The sequence below is a fragment of the Haemaphysalis longicornis genome, unplaced genomic scaffold, assembly GCF_048455015.1.
Source record: "Haemaphysalis longicornis isolate Haplotype H1 unplaced genomic scaffold, Haemaphysalis longicornis Haplotype H1 scaffold_1, whole genome shotgun sequence".
Lineage (NCBI taxonomy): Eukaryota > Metazoa > Arthropoda > Arachnida > Ixodida > Ixodidae > Haemaphysalis > Haemaphysalis longicornis.
Window position 1 is genome coordinate 160,583,795 of NW_027526203.1, and position 21,008 is coordinate 160,604,802.

Genomic DNA, 21,008 nt, shown 5'->3' on the forward strand with positions numbered 1-21,008 from the left:
ACGCCGTCGTCTAAAAATTCCATTCCATTGCCATTCCATTCCAGGCAAAAAGGTGCTTAATTCCATTTCCATTCCACTCCCCCAATCGTTGTCCTCATTCCATTCCCATTCCACTCCGCCATCTCTAAAAGGTGGAATGAATCCGGATTCATTCCAATTCCGGAGTGGTAACACCGCAACACTGCTCCCCACTCCCCATCAACAGTCGCACTCTCACGCTCACCATTCGCCGTCAGCGCTCGCCCTCACTCGCGCTCGCGCTCACCACGTGTCGTCTCCCCTCGCACGCAAATGTGTGCAGCAGACCCTCCACGAGTCATGAAACCGCGCAGTATTAGTGCGTTACGGCGTCACAAGGCCATCCAAATCCTATTCCTAAATCAACACGCCACCAGAGAGCTAATTCTAGGGTTCCCCATAGCAGGAGCTCAGTGACGACATATATCCGAAGCTAAAAGAAATCCCGCCATTAACAGCCATCACAGCGAGCGGCTCCTGCGACACGAATAGCCAACAGCGAGTACAAGCAAAAAAGAGGGGGTTGGTACAAGCGCAATGGTGGCGCTCACCGCGGTAAGCCCCGCAAATTACGCGAGTAGCGCGAGTGCACTCGCGAGTGGTGAGCGTGACTCACTGCGCGTGGGGCTCGCACTCATTCGCACTCCCACTCGCCAGTTCTAAACGATCACGAGGCTCACTCACCACCCACTCATGAGTAGTGAGTGCGTGGGTGCACTCGGGAGTGAGCCTGCCGACCTACGGTCGGCATGTTCGCCATCGCTCATTGGAGCGCCGATGTCGTGATAGCAACGAGGCACCGACGTGCTATGTAGAGCGCGTGGCCCCATTGCGCGTCCAATGCTTTCAGTGCACGTGTTGGGCATTGTAGAAGAGGAAGACGCAGCTCCGGGCACATAGCGCACCACAATCATCACGACTGTACGTTTGTCCTCAGCCATCGCCGTTAAAGGGGTTCGATCGAGGGTCTCACAGCGCCATTCTCTGGCGCCGCGATAGCACGAGCCGCCGAGGTCAGGCGGGCGGCACATTCGTATACGCCAAGGAAAGGTTTAACACACAGTATACGGTACGGGTCAATATAGGTGCGGAAATACGCCCCAGTTCGACCATTTGCGGCACTAAGCCGGCTCAGATGGGGCTTGCCTGTTTCTTTTTTGTGCATGTGCATCATATTGTTGTCTTTCTGTGGCTATAGCACTTTCCCTCATATCGGCGGGGCGCTTCTTCCTTCTTTCGGCCCGCCACTCTTGGAAAAAAGACGCCGTTGTGTCGTCATTGTTAGCCGCTGTACCATAGTAAGTTCACCGCGTTCGACCACTCTTGTGGTGGCTTCAGGGCTTCAGTTTCGTGTGGACGAATCTCCCATTGCTTGCGCCCTTTAAGATCACACCTCCTCATGTTTTCGCCTTATAGATGTAACAACGAAAGTCTATTCAGCTACCTATCAGGAAAAACCGCTCTGCAATATTTTTATTCCAGTAATACAGAAATATAAACGAATAAGGAAGGAGTTAACTCGTAAATTCCATTAATATTGTTTTAGAGAAACCAAGGCGATCGAGCAACGCAAACGGCGACTGCATGCAGTTAAACGCCCCACCATGCGCACAAGCGAGAGTGGCGACAGCCTGGGGCTCCTTTTTGCTGCGCTGTTTCTGCCAAGCACCACTATATACGCGAACACTTTCACAGCGAGCGGTGCGTTAAGCGTGCGTTCTGACAGCACAGCACATCAGATTCAGTTGTGGCGGGCGACGCAGTTATACGCAGTCGGTCCGCCGGTGTCGCCGCAGCCATTAGCGTACTCCTCCCAAGGAGCGGCGCATTGAACGATTGTACTGTACAACCCCGTTGATACGCCCTCGGTTCGTACGATTCGTGAACACAAGAAATTCCCCGTAGTACGTTTCTTACCGGATGGTACGTTTTCCTGGATAGTACGTTTCTCCCTCGTGTTTTCTTTTAGGAACGAATCAACGAGGTTCGACTGTACATTGTCATCCCGACCACGTCGAGGCGGTTCAAAGCCGACCGGGCACCCGCACACAGCCGCGCGACTTTTCTCCGCATCGGCGCTACAGTCCGGCGCTCAGCGTGGCCAGTGGCGTCTGGTTCCCTTTAACGACCACGTGGCCTCCTCCTCTAGAGGAACGCATGCAGGTATATAGCGACCTCCAGAACCGGGCTTGCGGTCCATAGCGTTCCCCATTGAATAGCGCGCCTCCACGTGACGCGGGCGCCCGCTGCACTCACCGTTGCATCCACGCCATGCGGGTGCTCTTGCTGGCTCATCGCAACTGGCGAAGGGTTGGCCACGCTGTAGGGATGGTCCCTGCTCGCGGCGTCCATCTTGGCCACTGCCTCTGCCGCCATGGCAAGCACTAGCAACGGGTTGAGCGGTCGGGCGAATGGGCTCTCCCCGACTTTCAGGGCCAGTTCCTCCTCCGCCTGCACTGAAGAGGTGGCCTGCGATGGCCGCGACCAATCCTGCACATAGCCATGCTTCCGGCCAACCGAAAACGCTCTTTGTCCGCACAACGGGGACCTCATAAGCCAGAAAGGTAGCCACGAGGCTGCTCTTAACAACATGCTGTAGAGACCTAGTAAGCGGATGTGTTGCTGGGACATAAGACCTCCCATGTCAACACTGCCAGCACAAGATACAAAATTAAAAAATGCAAGGAAGCTCACACTAACGCGTAAGATTTGAAGGTAACGAAGCTGTACGCAACTTTCAAGACCATCACGACGGTTTAAGTCCACGATTGCAGCCTGCTTGCTTTTTCTTCGCTGCCGCAACGACCTTTAATTCTTATTTGTTGCTATAGGGAAGCTGGCACCCGCCGCGGTGGCTCAGTGGCTAAGGCGTCGCGCTGCTGAGCACAAGGTCCCGGGTTCGATTCCCGGCCGCGGCGGCCGTTTTTCCGATGGAGGCGGAAAGCAAAAACGCCCGTGTATACGAGATTTCGGAGCACGTTAAAAGATCCCCAGGTGGTCAAAATTAATCCGGAGCCCTCCACTACGGCGCGCCTCATCGCCTGCGTTGCGTCGGCGCGTTAATCGCTAAACTCAATCAATTACGGATGCTCACAGCAACGAGTAAGTTTTAATCATTGGACATTACACGTTATGTATTCATTAGCACTTTTTCCCCCACTGACACTGTTGAACAAGCCTCGAGGCGAGCGGCCTTCTCATCGGGCGTGCGGACGACCCGTGGCCGACCCATCCCTGCGACTGAACCTTCACGCCCCTAAGACGGGCTATTATACTAACCCCTAGCGCATTCGAATAACGAACGCACATACCTATATCGTGGACGGAGCCATAACTAGCGAGAGACGCAAGCAGTGTGATTGCAATAACGAAAGTGTTGCCGCGATTGCGGCGAACGCTGGAGTTTTTTTTTTTTTTTTTGTCAATATCTGCCAGTATCCCTAAGTGGGTATGTTAGGCGTGAGCGCGTGCCCCGGGCGGTCGCCGCGAGGCACGCGCTCACGTGCATTCGGCATGTTCTTGGTATTTTTAAGAGCGAACAGGACAAATAATGATTTGTTAAAGAGATTCGCTGTTAAAAAGTAGGAGCTACTGCACTCGGTCAAGATGGAAGACCAGTGAACCTTTTTAGCTCACTCCATAGAAGTGACATACAATCTAGGCCAGAGGCATGAGCAAATTTTATCTCTCTCGAACGTTGAGGGCCGTCATCCATAAGAAAACTATTTCCGACTCGGACACCATATATGCATGAAGCCGTAGCCATAATTTTTGCCGTGGTTTAACGCGGCTAAACCCAGTTTGTCGAGCGAGAGCTCGGTTATGAGCGAAGCGGCTGCCATACAGCCGATTTCCCACCCACCACGGTGAATCAGTGGCGAAGGCGTAGTGCTACTGAGCCCAAGGTCACGGTCTCGGTCATGGCTACGGTGGCTGCTTTATGATAAAGGCGAAAAGTGAAAACGCCGCTGTTTCGATATTTCGGAGCATTTTAAAGACTCCCAGGGGGTCGAAATTAATCCGAAGCCCTCCACTACAGCGGGCCTCATAGACAAGGTGTGGCTTCGGCGCTGTAAACCCCACAATCCATCTATCAGACAGCCGATCTTGTAACAGCAACTAGCGCACCTACCCTTACACCGCAGGAGCACACCGCTCAGCGCCGCTCGCGCGAACGCCCAGGGAACATACAGAGTGCCAAGGTTGTCGAGCGTTATGGGAACGCATGCAGAGCGTGCACATTTTAGATGCAGAGCATCTCATTCACTCGCCTTGTCCCTCCGGCGTCGTCGTCGGCGTTGTCCGCCCCTCCCCCATTCTCCTCGCCGCGCCAGCTGCGCTCTCCGCCGCTCACCCCCTCTCCTCTCCGATAGCGAACACTCTCTCGCGAGGGGCATTGGATTGGATTCGATTGGATTGACTTGGCTTGGCTTGGCTTGGATTGGATTGGATTGGATTTGGATTGGATTGGATTAAAGTGGATTGTGTTGGATTGTGTTGCGTCATAGCCGCGGCACGTTGCGTCATAGCCGCGGCAGACGCGCTGGGGTCGGTGCATGTGCAGTATTCTCTCTTCCGCGGTTTCCTCTTCTTCGGGCGTGCCTGGCATATAACCGGTGTGCCGTTCTCCGGCGAAGCAACATCCACGCTTGGCTCAAACACCTAGAGTCCACGCCGCTTTACAAGTACGCCAACGTCGTCATCGACTGGGACCGGCTTACGCAGTCCCCTCAACGTTATGCGCGCTATAAAACGCGGTCCCTTCGCCGCTGCGCCTATGCGTCGCATCTACACAGGGGTTCCCGCGAGGGGAGGTGGGAGTTTTTCTGATGGCACGCAAAGTCGTCCCTCCATAATCCCCCTCCCTTGATACCCAAGCAACGAAAAAGACGCAGTACTAGCATCAAGCGCAGCCCCACCTCGCAAAAAGCGACAAACACGAACGATATTGCGCAGATCCTAAAATTTATTTGGGCTGACATTCAGCCAGGACGGTGCGCCCGGATGGCTGACACGGACAAGCTCCATACCTTCACAGAACAATATGCCTAACAAACTACTGCCATGATGAGTCACCTCCAAACCCTGCCAGGTCTGTCAAATGAAGGTGATCAACCACCTATAAAAATTACCCTCCGGCTACTCTTGGATAATGAAGCGGTCCCTTGGCGTTTTACAGTGGAACTGCCGTAGATTCAATCTATCAGCTCCTATTCTTTTTATTCGAGCATCGCAATTTTTATTCTCTTTCTAGACACCCGATCCAAGCCCAAAATTAACTTCTACAACTTCCACTGCCAAATTAATACAGATGAGAATTCATAACACTTGGTAGAAACTTCGAGAGGCGCATCATGTCAACCAGATGGACCGGCTCAAGGTCTCACACACTGGCTGCCCTCTCCTCCGTCGCCTCGGCTACCAACTTCCTGCCACCCCCCCCCCCCCCCGTCAACGCATCCCACTGGAACTGCACAATTGCATCTCTGTCTCCCCAATACCCAGGAATATGCACCCCATTCATACCAGGGTCGCCGATAAGCACGCATTCGAATGCTTCTCAACATGCTTCAGGTCAAGTCACGAGACATGCGCTACGTTGACGCCGCCAAATATGCCGCTAAAACAGCCTTCGCAATTACCACAGTTCATCACTGAGGAAACTGACTTCCGCAACAGTAATTAGCACCGACTCCACAACTGCATATAAAATCGCAATTGCCCTCGCAGCCACTACATCTCAAGGCATTACCACCATAGTCACAGATTCGCAATCTGCCTGTTGCCATTACGCTGCCAGTGACATTGCTCCCTAAGCCCTCCTCATCCTATACACTCCATGCCTAGCCCCCCTTACCTCGCCATTCTCTGGATCCCGGGACATGAGTCTCTGTAGGGGAATGAGACGGCTGATGCTGCCGCCCGCGCGCATATGTACCGGACGTTCCCCACCGACACTCAAGCGTCACCATCGGAAGTGTATGCCTCAAAAGTACAAAGGTATCCTCGAACACTACCGCCTCGAACACCGCATCTTACCCCCGCCCCTCGACAAGCTGACTAAGGAAGAAGCCACCACCTACCTCCGCCTTCAAACCAGCGCATACCCGCACGGCACCCTCCTCGATGCCATCCACCCCACCTCCTACTCCACCACCTGCAAGTACTGTCCCCAACCCTGTACACTCTACCATATAATCTGGGCGTGCTCCCACACACCACCCCTACCACCCAATTCCTCCGCCAACCATGAGCAGTGGAAGGGCATGTTCGCCAGCCTGGACCCCGGCGATCAGCTCCGGCTGGTTAAAAGGGCCCGCCTGGCAGCGGGCCGCCCAGGGACTTCCTGCCGCCCAGACAGGAAGCAAACTGCCACTGCCCATTTGACAATCGCTCAAAAGCAGCGTTCACTTCCGAGGTCGGAAAATCTTCGAACAAGATAGCAGTTTGCGCGAACATTTTATGGCTGGAAGATTGCAGTGGGCGCTTGTCATATCTTTTTTATATCTCTGCATTGTGTACATTTTTGTATGTTTCGATCTTAATAGTTAATTTATCTTTGATTGGCTTTGCAGGGAGCATGCAGTGTTTGTGCTTGCCATGCTTTTTTTACTTCTCTGCATTGTGTATGTATGTTTGATTTCAAGTTTTATTTTTTCTTGATTGGCTTTGCAGGTGAACCATTCACAACGGCTGGGCGAACGTCCACTGAAAGTCTGGATTCTTTGTCAAGAGAGTGGTGCCGGGGTGACTGCGCACTGTACTTGCATGGCGGGTGTGGGAGAAGCATGCTCACATGTCGGTGCCTGTTCGTTTGCTGCCGACACAGGCGTGAGGTTGAAGAATGCAACTAGCTGCACCGAAAAAAACAACACTTGGCTGCCCACCTATGTGGAAAAGGTTCAATTCAAAAGGCTCAAAGAGATCAACTTTGCATCTGCCAAATGGAAGAAACGGCAGCTTGAGGACATGATTGACGGCGCCCCCACAAAGAAAGCGACAAAGAAAAGATTTGACGTGCCACCAGCCTCACCCGCAGAGATGGAGCACCTGTGCAGTGTGTTCGAGAGAAGTGGTGTTGTTCCTGCAATTTTTTCTGTTTTGCCTGGCCATTCTGATGCCTTCAAAGAACCAGTGCCGAAACAGCAAGCACACCTCCGAAATTTGTACTCGGATGATGCTTTGGCGGATGGACTTGACACTTTTGTTGACAAGGCCAGTAAGTACTTGAGCACACTCTGTGTCAGTGACGAAACGGTGAAGTTGGTTGAATCGAAAACAAAAAAACCAAAACAATTCACCGGACTGGTACCTGTACCGAGCTGGGAGAGTAACAGCATCTGTAATGAAAAGTGTCTGTCGGACAGCCCCAGGTGACCCTAGCTTGTCTCTACTAAAGTCTGTATGCTACCCAGAAAAGTCGTTAAAAACTCCTGCCATTGCGTGGGGTTTGGAACATGAACGGGACGCACTGAAGACCTATGAAGACCAATACAAGCAGAAGCACGACGATTTCAAGTGTTCCAGATCTGGTCTTCACCTCAGTGCCTCGTATCCATTCGCTGGAGCAACACCGGATGCCATGATTTCATGCTCCTGCTGTGGCAAAGGCGTAGCTGAAGTGAAATGCCCATATTTGCTGCGCGATGCCACCTCATTTACTGAGGCTAGGTCTTGTTTGACGGACATTAATGGAACGCTGCAGCTTCCTAAGCAACATGAGTATTATTACCAAGTCAGCCTCAGATGACGATATGCAGGGTTGAATATTGCGACTTCATTGTCTGGGCTCCAAACCTGTTCCACGTGCAAAGAATTAAGAGAGACAGCCATTTTTGCGATCAGATGTTCGCAACTGCACGGGCATTTTTCGTCAAGGCAATCCTTCCCGAGCTCTTCAGCAAGTTTTTCACACGGCAGCAGAGAGCTGCAGAAAAGGTATTGCCGGCGGCAGACGTTTACTGCTTTTGTCAAGGACCAGAGACGGGGAAGATGATTGCGTGCGACAACCCATCATGCACATTCAAGTGGTTTGACTTCTCATGTGTGGGAATCACACGGGCACCAAAGGCAAAGAAGTGGCATTGTCCACAGTGCAAACAAGATAAAGAGAACTAGTTTTCGTGGCATTCCTGCCTTTTTCTGTTAAAGTAGTGTTTTGAATGAACAGTAATGAACTGAATGTAAATAAACAAACGTGCATGCTACAAAACAAGCGTATTTTATTTAATGAGACATTCTCCTGCCTGGTCGACAAATAGCAAGGCACTCGTAAGATTGTAGCACTACATACAAATGCAGCTAGATTTCATCACAAATGTTCTACCTGTTGATAGAAGCCACAGCAGTGTTGAACTGAAAAAAAAATACTGCAGAATGGTATGGCACGAAAAGTGTGCGAAAGCACTACACACTAATGCAGCTCTGAGGTAGACGAAGCCACTGGTCCGTTCTCTTCCCTTAGCTCGGCTACAATTGAAGGGCACAGGTTAGAGAGAGAACAGCATACGGTGAAAATTTTGTCCAGTGGCGGTGCATCATCACCTTCCCGACGGGCGACATACTCAATGGGGAGAGTGCCTTTTAGTATTGTAAATTTATTCCTTATCAGCCCAATTACTCGCTCCACATGAATACGCACGTTGGCCAGCTTTCTGGTACTCAGGACGTCTTCTGCCGACAGTTGTTTTTTGCCTTTGGTAAATGCTGGAACATGCAACCGCGCACAATAGAAGCCAACACTCTCAGAGATATCGAAGCCTCGGTCAGCGAGCACAACGTCACCAGGACGCAAGTTGTCGAGAATGCCGCAATGTTCTGTGATATGCTTATCACTGCAGCGCCCTCCCCATCCCTCTGAGATGAAGGTGACGACACCTTGAGGAGCAATGCCAATAAGAAACTTGCCAGTGTTACTCTGCTTGTATTGCGACCATGTTTCACTTCTGGCCTCGTACGATGATGGCCGCTCTATTTTTATTTCAAAACAGTCCATGACTGTATCCACATTCGCGCCAAATGAATCAAAGAAAGCTTGTGGCATTGTCTGCTGCAGTGAGATTCCGTCTGGCCACGAAATGAACGGCTTCAGTCAACAGTCTGCAACATACAGCCACTTGTCAAAAATGCGTGACACTGTTGCCTCGGAAACTCCAAATCTGAAGGCAAGGTCGGTGTTATGTGAATTCAGTTTGAGCTTCATGAGAAAAAGTATAAACTCTTGAAACTTTGATAGCTTGTTGTTTACACCGTGTGGGACATAGCACTCCACAACCTTAAATATTCCATACAGAACATCAAAGTTGGCCATCCCTGTGTAGTAGACGACCTTGGCTTGACTATTTCTGAACGCTATTCCAGTCCACTCCAGCTGGTCAATCTGAACGCGTAGGGCATACGCGTCGTTACTTAGTGCAGTGCACTGTTGCTCCAATGCTGCAATGTCTGCCATGGTCATCTCTGCCTGTACAGCAACTCCTGAAATTAACCATGCATACTTAGAGATCAAAGCAAAATTTTCGCCAGCATGCAGCCATTTCATAACACCGAGGTAACCAAACTAAACAAAGATCCAGAGCTGGAAACATCTACCTTTCAGCCTTAACAAAACAATGGAGCTACTGACCTGACTCGTTTTCGGCAGCAGCCTGGACTTCACAGTCGGCTCGCGGCAGTGACGGGCTGTGTTCTGCGAACGTGCCGTCGTCATCACCGCCGTCACAGTGGTTTTCAGGTGGCGTTGCAGCAACTCCAGCAGCTCCTGCCGGTGCTGCGGTCTCTACGTCCACCTGTAGTGTTGTACGTTGAAACCGTCGCCTTGCAGCACGCTCGTAGCGCGCAGTGCCTTCATGCTTCGCGTCGTAGCCTAGCAAGAGCGTTGGCGCCCAGTCCGGGTTCGCTTCTTCCCAAAGTTTGGCCGGTCTCCCTACAAACTCACGCAAATGTGATTCTAGCGCATTAATAGCGCCTTATGTAATAATAGCGCACGCTTACCTGTAACGAAGTGGGCGCCGCACACTCGGATGTTTGGGAAATCGGCCTTGAGATCGGCACGTTTGATACGCGCAAGCCACAGGCTGCGCCGCTTCGAGCTAAGCGCTTTCGTGCGTTTGCCTTGCCGCTCCACAACCTTCGGAAGGCGAAAAAGATTTGTGTATGCCGACTCCTTCCTCGAGCTGCTTTTGCTGCGATTACAGCACCCAACAACTGCGCAAATTGCCATTACAAAGCAGTGCCCTTCGCAGACACCAGCGGCGTGGCTAGCGTGGTGGTGCTCGGCGGTGCTCCAACATGTCTGAAAACGAGCCAGCCTTTGCGGAAGTGACGTCGGTGCAAGCCATGCATAGGTTGCTGCAAGCTGACCATCCAGGCCATGTTCTAAAGGTCACGAGGTGGATTTCGTACTGGTTCGCCTGCCTGACGGGAAGCTACTAATTGCAGCATGCGTGTATTACCGTCCAGTCACCGGTTCTTAGAAATCAATGAACTATAACTGGCTGCACGCCCTCATTTGGCAGTATACCTGCGCACTCCAATTATCATCGGCGGGGACTTTAATGCGAAAAGTATCACATGGGGATATGGCTCTACATATGGCCTAGGCTCCTGCCCTGAGGCGGCAATTGAGGATTGTGGTATCTCCCTTCTCAGTGACTCTACATTACCCAGCAGGGTGGGTTTTCGTCCTAAACAGAATAGCAGTTCGCCCTACATTACCATTGCCACTACTGTGGTGATTCGCGCGTATGTAAGCGATGATTACCCAATCCTTCTCACTGTTCTAGGAAAGCCCCTTCGCGCTCGCCAATGCCTTTCGCACATCAACTGCACAGCCTTTAAACCACCACTGATATCCCTGAAGATACTATACTCTGTTGCAATTCACTGCTGCTATAGACAGTGAGAAATCACAGGCTACAGAGAAAATCAGATGGGATTCTTCAACACATGCCCTGGACGCACACCTCTGGAAGCGCGTGCCATATCTCATCACAAGTTACCTCACCAACGGCAAACGTCAGCAAGACCTGATCTGATTGATTATGAGGTTTAACGCACCGACGCTACACAGGCGATGAGGCGCACCGTAGTGGAGGGCTCCTTATTAATTTTGACCACCTGGAGATATTTAACGTGCGCCAAAATCTCGAGCGCACGGGCGTTTTCGCTTTTCGCCTCCATCAGAAAAGCGGCCGCCGCGGCCGGATTTGAAGCCGCGACTGCATCAGCAAGACCTGATCCGGCTTCGTTGTCAATACCAAATCATTCGGGGCCATTACCAACGATCTCATTCCAAAGAGCATTGACATAGTCTTTTTGAGAAGCTTGGTAAAGAACGAGGGCTTTCCAAACTGTGGAGCCCATTTCGAAGCTTCTCGGGAAAGTGCACGCATAACCCACGTTGTTCGCTTCCCCCACTATCCGAGACACACCACAGCAAGTTGAACATCGCCTTATTACGACGTTTTCCGCTCACGCCTCTCTTAGTCCCCACCCTGCGCTGCCGACCATTATGGTTTTGGACGTGGATACGCATCTCGATGCCCCGTTCCCCATGGGGAAGTTTCAGGCGGTTCTTCACCAGGGCGAACCTCATTCTGCCCCTGGTCATGGTCGTGTGACATGGCAGCACCTGCGTAACTTGGATGACTCTGCACACTCAATATTGCTTGACATTATTAATGCTTACTGGACCTCGGGAGATGTTCCCGATGACCTCAGACTGACGCTAGTTCAACTAATACACAAGCCAAACAAGTACCCCTCCGTGCTGACTAACCTTCGGCCAATTTTATTTACGCCCACCACCTGCAGACGTATTGAGCGCCTAATCAACAACGACCTTCATTATTATACGGAATATGTGCGTCCGCGGTTTCACCCGTCCCGAACCGGATTCCGTCCTCACCGAGGTACTCATTACCCTTTTGGCTGCTCCTACGTGTTCATCGCTCATCACGGACTGGCAATCCGGGTCACGTGGTCACTTTCGACTTGCGAAAAGCGTTCGGCAACGTTTGTCAATCGCCGAAGCCCGAGGAGCTCGCTGTGGCCTTTCCCAGCCAAAGAGTCCAACGCTGGATTCGCAATTTTCTTGCAAATCGACCGATTCGGCTCAAGAGAACGTATCCCGGACCTAGCAGAAGAACCTTTTATCTGGATATGGGTGTTTTCCCGAGGGGTCTGTACTTCGAACATTCTAATTAACTGATCATGGCACGCGTAGCCTCGAACCTGGAATGGGACACTGCAGCTCGTTTTGCTATCTAGGCTGACGACTTCACAGTGTGGGTTGAAGCCGTTGACTACAAAAGCACTGAAGACAAATAGCCTCGACCCCACCCTCCCAACTCTCGGCCTTGAGCTGGCAGTGCCTGGCACCCCAGAAGACCGGATTTCTACGGGTCCACGGTCAGCACCAACCACCAGCCAACATGCATAATACTATCTACGTCGGCGACACAGCTTCTTTCCCACACTGTGGTCATATTAGTCTAGTAGGCGTTCCCCTCGCTAGCCACAACATCACTAGGCAATGGATAACGCAGCTGCACAATAACTGGAAATGATGCTGCGCCTCAGAGCCTGCGCTCGACGGCCTGACGCAGCAGAGCGCCCGCCGCCCGAAACACACACTCATGGCCAACGACTTATGGCCGGCGAAGATCGCGAACCGCCCCGGCCGTGCAGGAGCGAACGCAAAACACGTCGTCCGCACCCAACGACGGCCGGAACCAAACGCTCTTTACGCCTTTCCACAACTTACACACTAGCCATCGGCGTTTGATAATTTCGCATTAAAATTGATTGGACTTCTCCGTCCTTTTCACGCATTTGTACGTCGTCAGAGCAATACGGCATGCGTTTCTTCATCGCCGCCTGAAATTCAAGCCCATTAACGTCAGCGTTGGGACGTAAAGGGGAAATAACAAAATGCGGCCATTCTCAATATTCATCACCATTATTGACGTCACTGGAGCGATAATAAAATGTCAGAAAAGAGTAATTACTACAATTAATTGTTCATGAATAATTGCAAAAAGCAAAATAATAATATACTTGACAATATTTGGCATTAATGAAAAACTTTTAAAACAGGAACCAAAACACGGCGTGCCACAGGAATCACCGAGGGCGCCAAGCGTCAGCCGCGAGAACTTGCGCTCTCCTCGAGCACGTTGCAACCATTGCAACTTGCAACTACGGCGCTACGGCGGCGGCAGTTCAATCACGGGTCGGACTGGTCGGACTTCGGATTGCTGCGAACGCTTCAGCTTTGCGGACAAACGGAGAACTGTCTGTCTAGCTCAACAGCCTGTTCAGGTAAGACTTCAATATTTTGGCTTTCCTGTACGCGTGACGGCTCGAGTCAAATTTTGTCTGCCCGCTTCCCAACCGCGAGACAAATCTGTGCGACAGTGGCTCACCGGACCCCGTTTTGAACGCAGCCGACGCAGTCAGCGTCGCTTGAGCGTTTCATAATTGAATGAGGCCTAGTCGTTCGCACGCCGTTGTTACCGTTTTCTTCTGCATTATCCCTTGTTTTTCCGCGTGCATTGTCCAGCGTCGTGGTATTAAGGTCCACTCCGGAATTTTTTGAAAAGCTCCTCTGCGAGCTGTGCAGTCGGACCCGCGGTTTCTCGTGATGGCAAAATGGTATTGTATTAGCCCCTTCGCGTCTGCGTTCTTACTGTTTTTTTTTTTTGTGTGTGTGTGTGTGTGCACCTATGGACTGACCCATCCCCCCCTCGCTTCTTCGTTTCGCTCACCCAACGGTCTCGGGAGCGCTTGCGCCCGATCATTTTATTTCTAGCGGGCTTCCAACTATCGGCGCTTTCTGTTGTCGCGGCTTCTGGATCTAACTGGCGCTGTATGGCGTTACCAACGTTTCGAGACGATGCGTATGTTTTTCTCCACCACTCTTTATCTGTGCAGCATGGCGGCAGAAGTAAGCGAGGGTTTTTTTTTTTCGGCGATGAGTGTACGGACGCTTCCGAAGGCTTTTTTTTTTTCTTCTCTTTGTGGATCACTCAAATAAAAAAAAATAAATCAGGAGCCATTCTTTCCAATAGAAGTGGATGACTCGAGGTGCTCTGAAGTGCCGAGCTGCTCCGCCGTCCCTACTTCATGCTAAACCTGCTCGTCTTGCCGGCCGGTGGTTTCTGCCTGATCGGCGTAAGGCTGTGCGTGTGTTCGTGGCGTCGACGGGAACCTTTCGTGTTTCAGATGCTTACCATTGTTCCCGTAAACCTCTCCCTTAAAGGGGCCATGCAGACAAAACACATTTGGTTCATTCGAAAGATTGCCTCATTAGAATCATAGTGATACCACTTTTAACGCACACTTCGCCCAAATAAACTATATAATTAGGGCCCGCTAGCTCATTTCCCGCAACAGAAACTATGATGTCGTATGCGCCCAGCTGTGCGATTACCCAAGGCTGGCAAAAGCAAGCGCAAATTATTCATGGCTTATTAGCTTGCAGAACGAGCTATTTGCGCTTGAATGTAATATTCATTTTACAGCATTACTGCTGTAAAATGAATATACAATGAAAGTTATTACAATGCAATACAATACAATACAATATACAATGAAAGTTACTAAAATACACGTAAGCCTAGAAGTACCTATGCGCACTGCTGTTAGTACTGGGCGCACTATGCTTGTTTATACCTTCACAGCAGTCCGCCGCTTTGGAGTTGTCTTAGCCCTCATTCACACAGCCGTTTTTCACCCCGTCATGTCACTGTCACGTCAGCGTCTTCCGTCATGGGCAACGCTTTCTCGGGCGATTTCTTGCCGGAAACGGTGCGACGGTGACGGGAGCCCGAGCTCTACGTTTCCGTTCCGTCAACACGACGGGACCACGGCCCATGGTAAACCAGCCAATCAGAAAACAATTTTTTACGGCTAAATTTAGCGAGAACTGAGCGCACGTAAAAATCTAAGCCATTTTCTTTACTTTTCAGATTAAGCACTCTCAATTCTAGGCTAAACTGATCACTAGCCAGACGACCCTGTACTGTGACGGAGAGCTCCAGTACGAACGCTACTCCGTTTACGTCTCCGTCGCGGTTTCTTGGCGTGACGGTGCCATGATGCCGTGGCGGAGGTGACGGCTGTGTGAATGAGGGCTTACACGACACTGGCCGATTGGCGTAAGCGAAGTTGTCTTACGGGACCCTGTTTGCCCAGGATACCCCATGTTTCACGAAACGATTACTTTCTACCGTAATAGACACAAGCCAGGTGCAAATACGCTCAAAAACAAATCAGCGGCGGGCAAAGGTTCGCGGCTCTGTATGGTAGCGCCGTCTGGGAGGACTGACGTTAAGCAAAGCTGCGGAGCCTAATGACGCACTGGAAGTTCGTTTAAATACCCGCCCTTATGGCTTCAAGGCAGACGTAATGAAAAGACACGGTTTGGCGGGATAATCAAAATTTTCACCTAAATTGATAAATTTTTCAGTGAATGCGGCATCGTTTGCTGCCGGATAAGCGCTGGGGGCGCTATAAAACACAAAATCTTAAGAATGAAACAAACTTGTATTTTGTCTGCATGGCCTATTTAAGGCCAGTGGGAAGACGTCCTTTTTGACCTTCAGCTGAACGTCAGCGGCTGCATCGCCCTCATTTTTAAAGACGATAGTCTTTCTTGGGCTCCTTAAACACAGAAATTTTGGTCTGTCTGTATGTCTGTATGTCTGTCTGTCTGTCTGGGCTTTTATTTTATTCTATAGCCCTTTACCTTTGTCTGTCTGTCCGTCTGTCTCTCTGTGACTCGATTCAGCCACCCGGCCAAAGCAAAACAATGCCTGCGTAATAGTCTTATATAGTCACAGCTAAATCTACCCGTCTATGTCCGGTGTAATGTTCATACTTCTCAACATTTTTAAAGAAGAACAAGACATTACGCAAATATGAGACAACAAATCAATGCAGAAGTGATATTTGCAGCGTTCCTTTATAAAAATTCAAACATGCTTGACTTTTGCGAAATTAAATACTTCATCAATTGCAGAAAAAGAATTCACTCCGCCGTCGCCTGCTGTCACCCGCGCCACTATAGCTTCTGGCGCCATTTTAAGAAAGCAACCGGCAACAGGTACGCAAGGTTTCTTGATTTGATTCATTGTAGGGTTTAACGCGCCGACGCAACGCAGGCGATGAGGCGCGCCGTAGTGGAGGGCTCCGGATTAATTTTGACCACCTGGGGATCTTTAACGTGCACCGAAATCTCGTACACACGGGCGTTTTTGCTTTTCACCTCCATCAGAAAAGCGGCCGCCGCGGCCGCTATATAGGTTCCACTATATAGGTTCCACTATATAGGTTCCACGTTCTGCTTGCAACGCACGTGGAGTAGGGAAACGCGGTTCTATAAACGTTGAAGTAGGGCGCATCGATTAACGCGCGTCTTCGCCGTACGGCAGCGTTCGCATCGAGACGCCCGGTTTGGAACAGTGGAACGCGGGAAATTTAGAATGATTTAAGCAAACATTTGGCATCTTTACCTTGGGAGGAGCGCTACGCAAGAGGAACAACATGAGAGGTAAGCGGTAAAGCGAAGTGAGGCATTTACTTCGCAAAAGCCGATAAAGACTCGTCTTTTGACGGCATTTGCAACGAAAAGAGCAGATACGCTGCCAATTTTTTCTTGACTGGTTCATTCGATCGTTTGTCTGTTTGCTCCACTGCTCCCCTAGAGAGCATAAGCACGTGGGTCGCTATCTGCGGTCGCCATCTTCTTGAGTAGTACAGGCGGCCACAAAATAAAACGGACCACGCGAGCGGTGCGCGAAAACTATCGGCGCGACACCATCTAGCCCTGCGTCTGCGGTCAAAATAGCTGTGTGCGCGTGCACGCCCATGCGTATCCCGAGGCAGTCAATTGACTTATTTTTTTAAAAGCAAAGCTTTCTACCTCTACCAGCCAATGGTTTCTTCATGGCGTGCGCGACAAGAAACTCCCAGCGCGGTTTAGGAGGAGGATGGCGGCTTTCACTCATGGAGCACAGTGCAGATGGCGTGGCGATAGGGCGCTATTACCCAGCGTTTTTCGCGAGCAGGTGCCTGCTTATACCTTCGGGCGCGTTGGCGGGACGGCTTTGTCGTCTGTTTTAGCGGTGGTTGTTCTGGGCCTGTTTTGGTGCGCAGCTTCGCGTCCATTGCGCGGTTCCTTCGCATGGCTTAACTTGTTCGACAGCACCTCCTGGGCAACCCGGACCCGACGAAATCAAGTGGTCGTACGGCAAAGATGCCTTAATGATTGGTTTTCAGGGCGGGAAAACAAAATGTAGAGACTACATACAGACATCTGGCCGCTCGAGAAACGCTACCTTTTGCCCACTGCTTACCACGAATGGGCATTTTTAAATTGGTGAATACCGATTCGGTTGTGTTTTAACAGGTATTAGAAATGGCGAAAGGAGCAACCGGTTCTGGTAAATAGCGGTTATAAAAGTTCCCCCAGCTTTCTCGCAATTTTCAAACTTAATAAACTAACCAGTTTAAACTGGTATAAATGGGAATCTCTAAGCTCACATGCCGAATGGTTTCGGTGCCTGCGCTTGTGTCGCGCGGTGGTTTAGCCTCGAGCTAGTACAGCAGGATGGTGTTACGAATCGGCCAGCGCCGCCGTACTTTCCCGCAGCACTCCACGGCTGTGCGGCGAAGCCACCTCGTGCGCCTTTCTGCCGTCAGGCGCCACCATGTCGGTGACAAGTTGCGACAAGCCGCGTCAGACGCTTCGCTCTCGGCGCATTTCAAAACTTCGGCGGCTGGCGGCGAGGCTCGTCTCCACGCTCTTCAAGGACACAGATGCCCCGCGAACTCAGCGGAGTCCTCCTCTCTCCCCTCTTCCGGACTCAACGTGCGCCGAGGCTATGAACGGCTTACGAACTCTCGCAAAAGCGTTGTGTGTGTCTGTTACGTCCGTGGCGTGTTGCCGCTTGTTGCGTTTTGACCGTTACCGCTTTTGGGTATAAATAGACCCCCGCAAGCGTTGTAAACCATTCCTGTTTGAGCAGCGAATCGATGCTGTCGCTCTGCTCGAGTCCTGTATTGTAACCTCGCCCGTCGGGGCATTTTTCTTTGGCTTCGGCTCACCTCTCGCTATGAAGTAAACAGTTACGTTAGCCTAGGGCTTCTGGACTTCTTCACGGCTGCAACAGCGGCTGGCCGCTCGCATCATACACGCTACCACTCGTATGTCGGAGGCCACGGAGCTCGAATCGGGTGCCCCCACTCGGTCGCAACAATGGCTAGGTTTCGCTTCACCCTTCGAAAGAAGCTCCTCTCCGTTTTCTTTCTGCCGACGCACGGACGGGCTAGAGCGGCGGCGTCCGACGCTCTAGCCCGGCCGTGGCTGACGCTGCTGCTGCGTTCGGTAAGCCGCCCCCGCGAATTCCAGGTAACGGCTGGAAGAATCTCTGGTTTCACTTTTTGTAGAACCACGTTTGTGAATTCAGGTGACATCGCATAGGCAATTGCTGTGGGTGTCGTTAAGAGCTTTGCTTTCCAGCCACTTTCACAGCGTGGATTGGAGCCAATTTTGTCGATTGCGGCCGCCGCACCTTGTTTCTCTCAAACATAGCACCTGCGGCGCTTTGCACTGCGTGCCGAGCGAGCAGCGGGATTCTCGACAGCGGCCGAAATGCCCCGAAGCTATTTTAATGTATCCAGTGCCTTGTATCTAGCGCACACGTATCCACTGCCTTGAGAAAATTACTTATTATTATTCTAATTCTTTATTCGGGAGGGGGTACTCAAGGTCTAGTCAGGGACGGGGAGGGTGGTAAAGGAGGTGAGAGCGTCTACATTCTCTTATGTATCCCCGTGGTACAAGCGAAAGTCCACCGGGACATAACTATCTTTTGGGTGAGCCCGGCCCAGAGGAGGCGATGCCCACTCCTGGAGGGTCTTGATGTACGGCGGAAGATGCGCTCTTCTCTCCGCCACGAGCCCCGAGCACTCTCACAGCATGTGCTGCATTGTGGGCCTTGTTGGCGCGTGACACGAGGAGCAGGTCACGATGGTAGTCTCCCTGGAGTCCTTGGGGGGTTCTCTCAGGGGTCTTGAGCGTCGGGGAACGTATGCCCGCCACTTTGCGAGCACGTCCTCTGTAAGAGCATCCCCTGCTCTTATTTTGCGTACCAGGACTTGGGCCCCACTGGGAAGTCCTCCTGGCAGTGGTCGTGGGTCATGGGGTGTAGCGGCACGGAGCTTCGCCCTGCTCGCTTGCTTAGCAGCGGCTCTGTCGTCCGAAGGGTCTGGGTCCTGCCGTTCTCAAGAAAATAAAGATTATTATTAACTGTCCCGTTCAGCTTCGGGGTAACACGTTCGCCAGTGCTCGTGTCGTCGTCTTAGCAAGTCAACGATAAAAATTCACGCATGATTGAAGCCTTGCTGCTCTTTACGTGACGAACAGACAGCTGATGTAAGGACATGCAACGGTTAAGACTTGCATGAAGCTTTATCGCCCGCTTGTTGCAACTCCAGTCTGCTTTACAACCACCTAAATGACCATAAACGAACTCCTGCCGCAAATATCTCGAAGCTGGACGTGAATCGTTGCACGTACTCGGCGCCTGCCGTTGGCTGCCGGCCGTTGCCGTGAGTTGTGCCGCTCTCTCGTCGTGTTGCGCAAAGCGCCACCGGCTGCCAATTTCGAGAGAAACGAAGAGCTGCGGCAGAAGCCGGGAAAACTGATATGCATGTACTAATAAAAGGCGCGCTTGCGCAATCAGCTGCCTCGACAGCAGCCTGTGGGGCTGAAGGTGTCGCGATGACATAGTTTTCGCGTACCGCGAGCTCGCTTGGTCCGTTTTATTTTGTGGCCGCCTGAATCTTTTAAGGCGATAGGCCTATGGGCACCATTATGTGAAAACGAGCTGCTGTTTTTGTCCGGTAAGGGAGATGGCCGCGGCTGTAGAGAGTAAATAAAAAAGAAGTTGCAGGGGACATCTACGTTTTGGTCAAGACGCGATAGCGTTACCTCGTCGTCAAGGGCGAGCTTCGAATGGAGCTACGGCATTCGCCATTCATGCTCTCCGAGCGCTGAAGTTTAGCCCAACGAAACTAGGAACAGGAGCTTCACTGCGCAGAAGTGGCGATTGACGAAACCACGTATCCTTTCGGTCTTCCCGGTTGACGAGGACGTTGTCTTCCGTGCACGTCGCTTCATGAGCACGGCTGATAGCAGGCAGATAGCCTTTACGAATGGTGTCACGTCAAAAGTGGCTCATCGGCGCGTGCACCAACGGTGGGAGATCGAACTCACTGCGCAGACGTGACGCTTCATGAAACCCGCGCCATTTCTGTCAGCATCCGACGCGTAGCATCACTGCCCTCCTTCCCACTCTCCATTTAACCTTTGCATATCTGGCTGCCTCAGTCGTATTTTGCAGTTGGCAGTGGTGACGTATTTCCGTGGACACCTGATGAGCACGGCTGATAGCGGACGGCTAGCGAGCACGGAAAAATCGAGAAATGAGCCTAATAATGCTACCGCGCTAAAAAACACCTGCGCGACTTAGTGGGATTTCAATCCCCACCTTTATAGTAGCAGCCCAACGCCATACGCGTGCTATTACATGAAAATCATACGACTTTTATGCGCTAACCGCAAGCAGACTGTAAGCAGTCTAAGAACATTCGCAGTTTGAGAAGTGGAACAACTCAAAAGTTCGAACTAAAAGTGCGACTTCGACATGGTAAAAAGCGCACTAGACGGGGACAGAAGAAGGGACTGACACGGGACAAGCGCAATGTCAAAAGAGCGGAAAGCACACACACACACGCATCACAAAGGTACAGCCATTAGGGCATACTTTGCGCAGCATACACGCTTCGTGCACACGCACATTGCTTCGCACACACGCATAAGAAGTTCTTAAAAGTGTCGCCAGGCGTTCGCCTTCAAAGCATGTGAGCAGTTGTTGTTGCGCCCCGAGGAATATTTTTTTTCTCGCTCTCGAAGGGCGTGT

General features: G+C 51.4%; 1 protein-coding gene across 3 annotated transcripts in view; it reads left to right on the top strand.

The window, feature by feature from the left end:
* The first annotated feature begins 13,167 nt into the window (after positions 1 to 13,167).
* The window catches only part of LOC144166954 (uncharacterized), a 58,289-nt gene continuing 50,448 nt past the window's right edge, over positions 13,168 to 21,008 (top strand). For all 3 annotated transcript variants that reach the window (XM_077696391.1, XM_077696397.1, XM_077696400.1), the window contains exon 1: positions 13,168 to 13,341. The gene's annotated coding sequence lies outside the window, so the exon portion shown is untranslated. The remainder of the gene's footprint in view (positions 13,342 to 21,008) is intronic.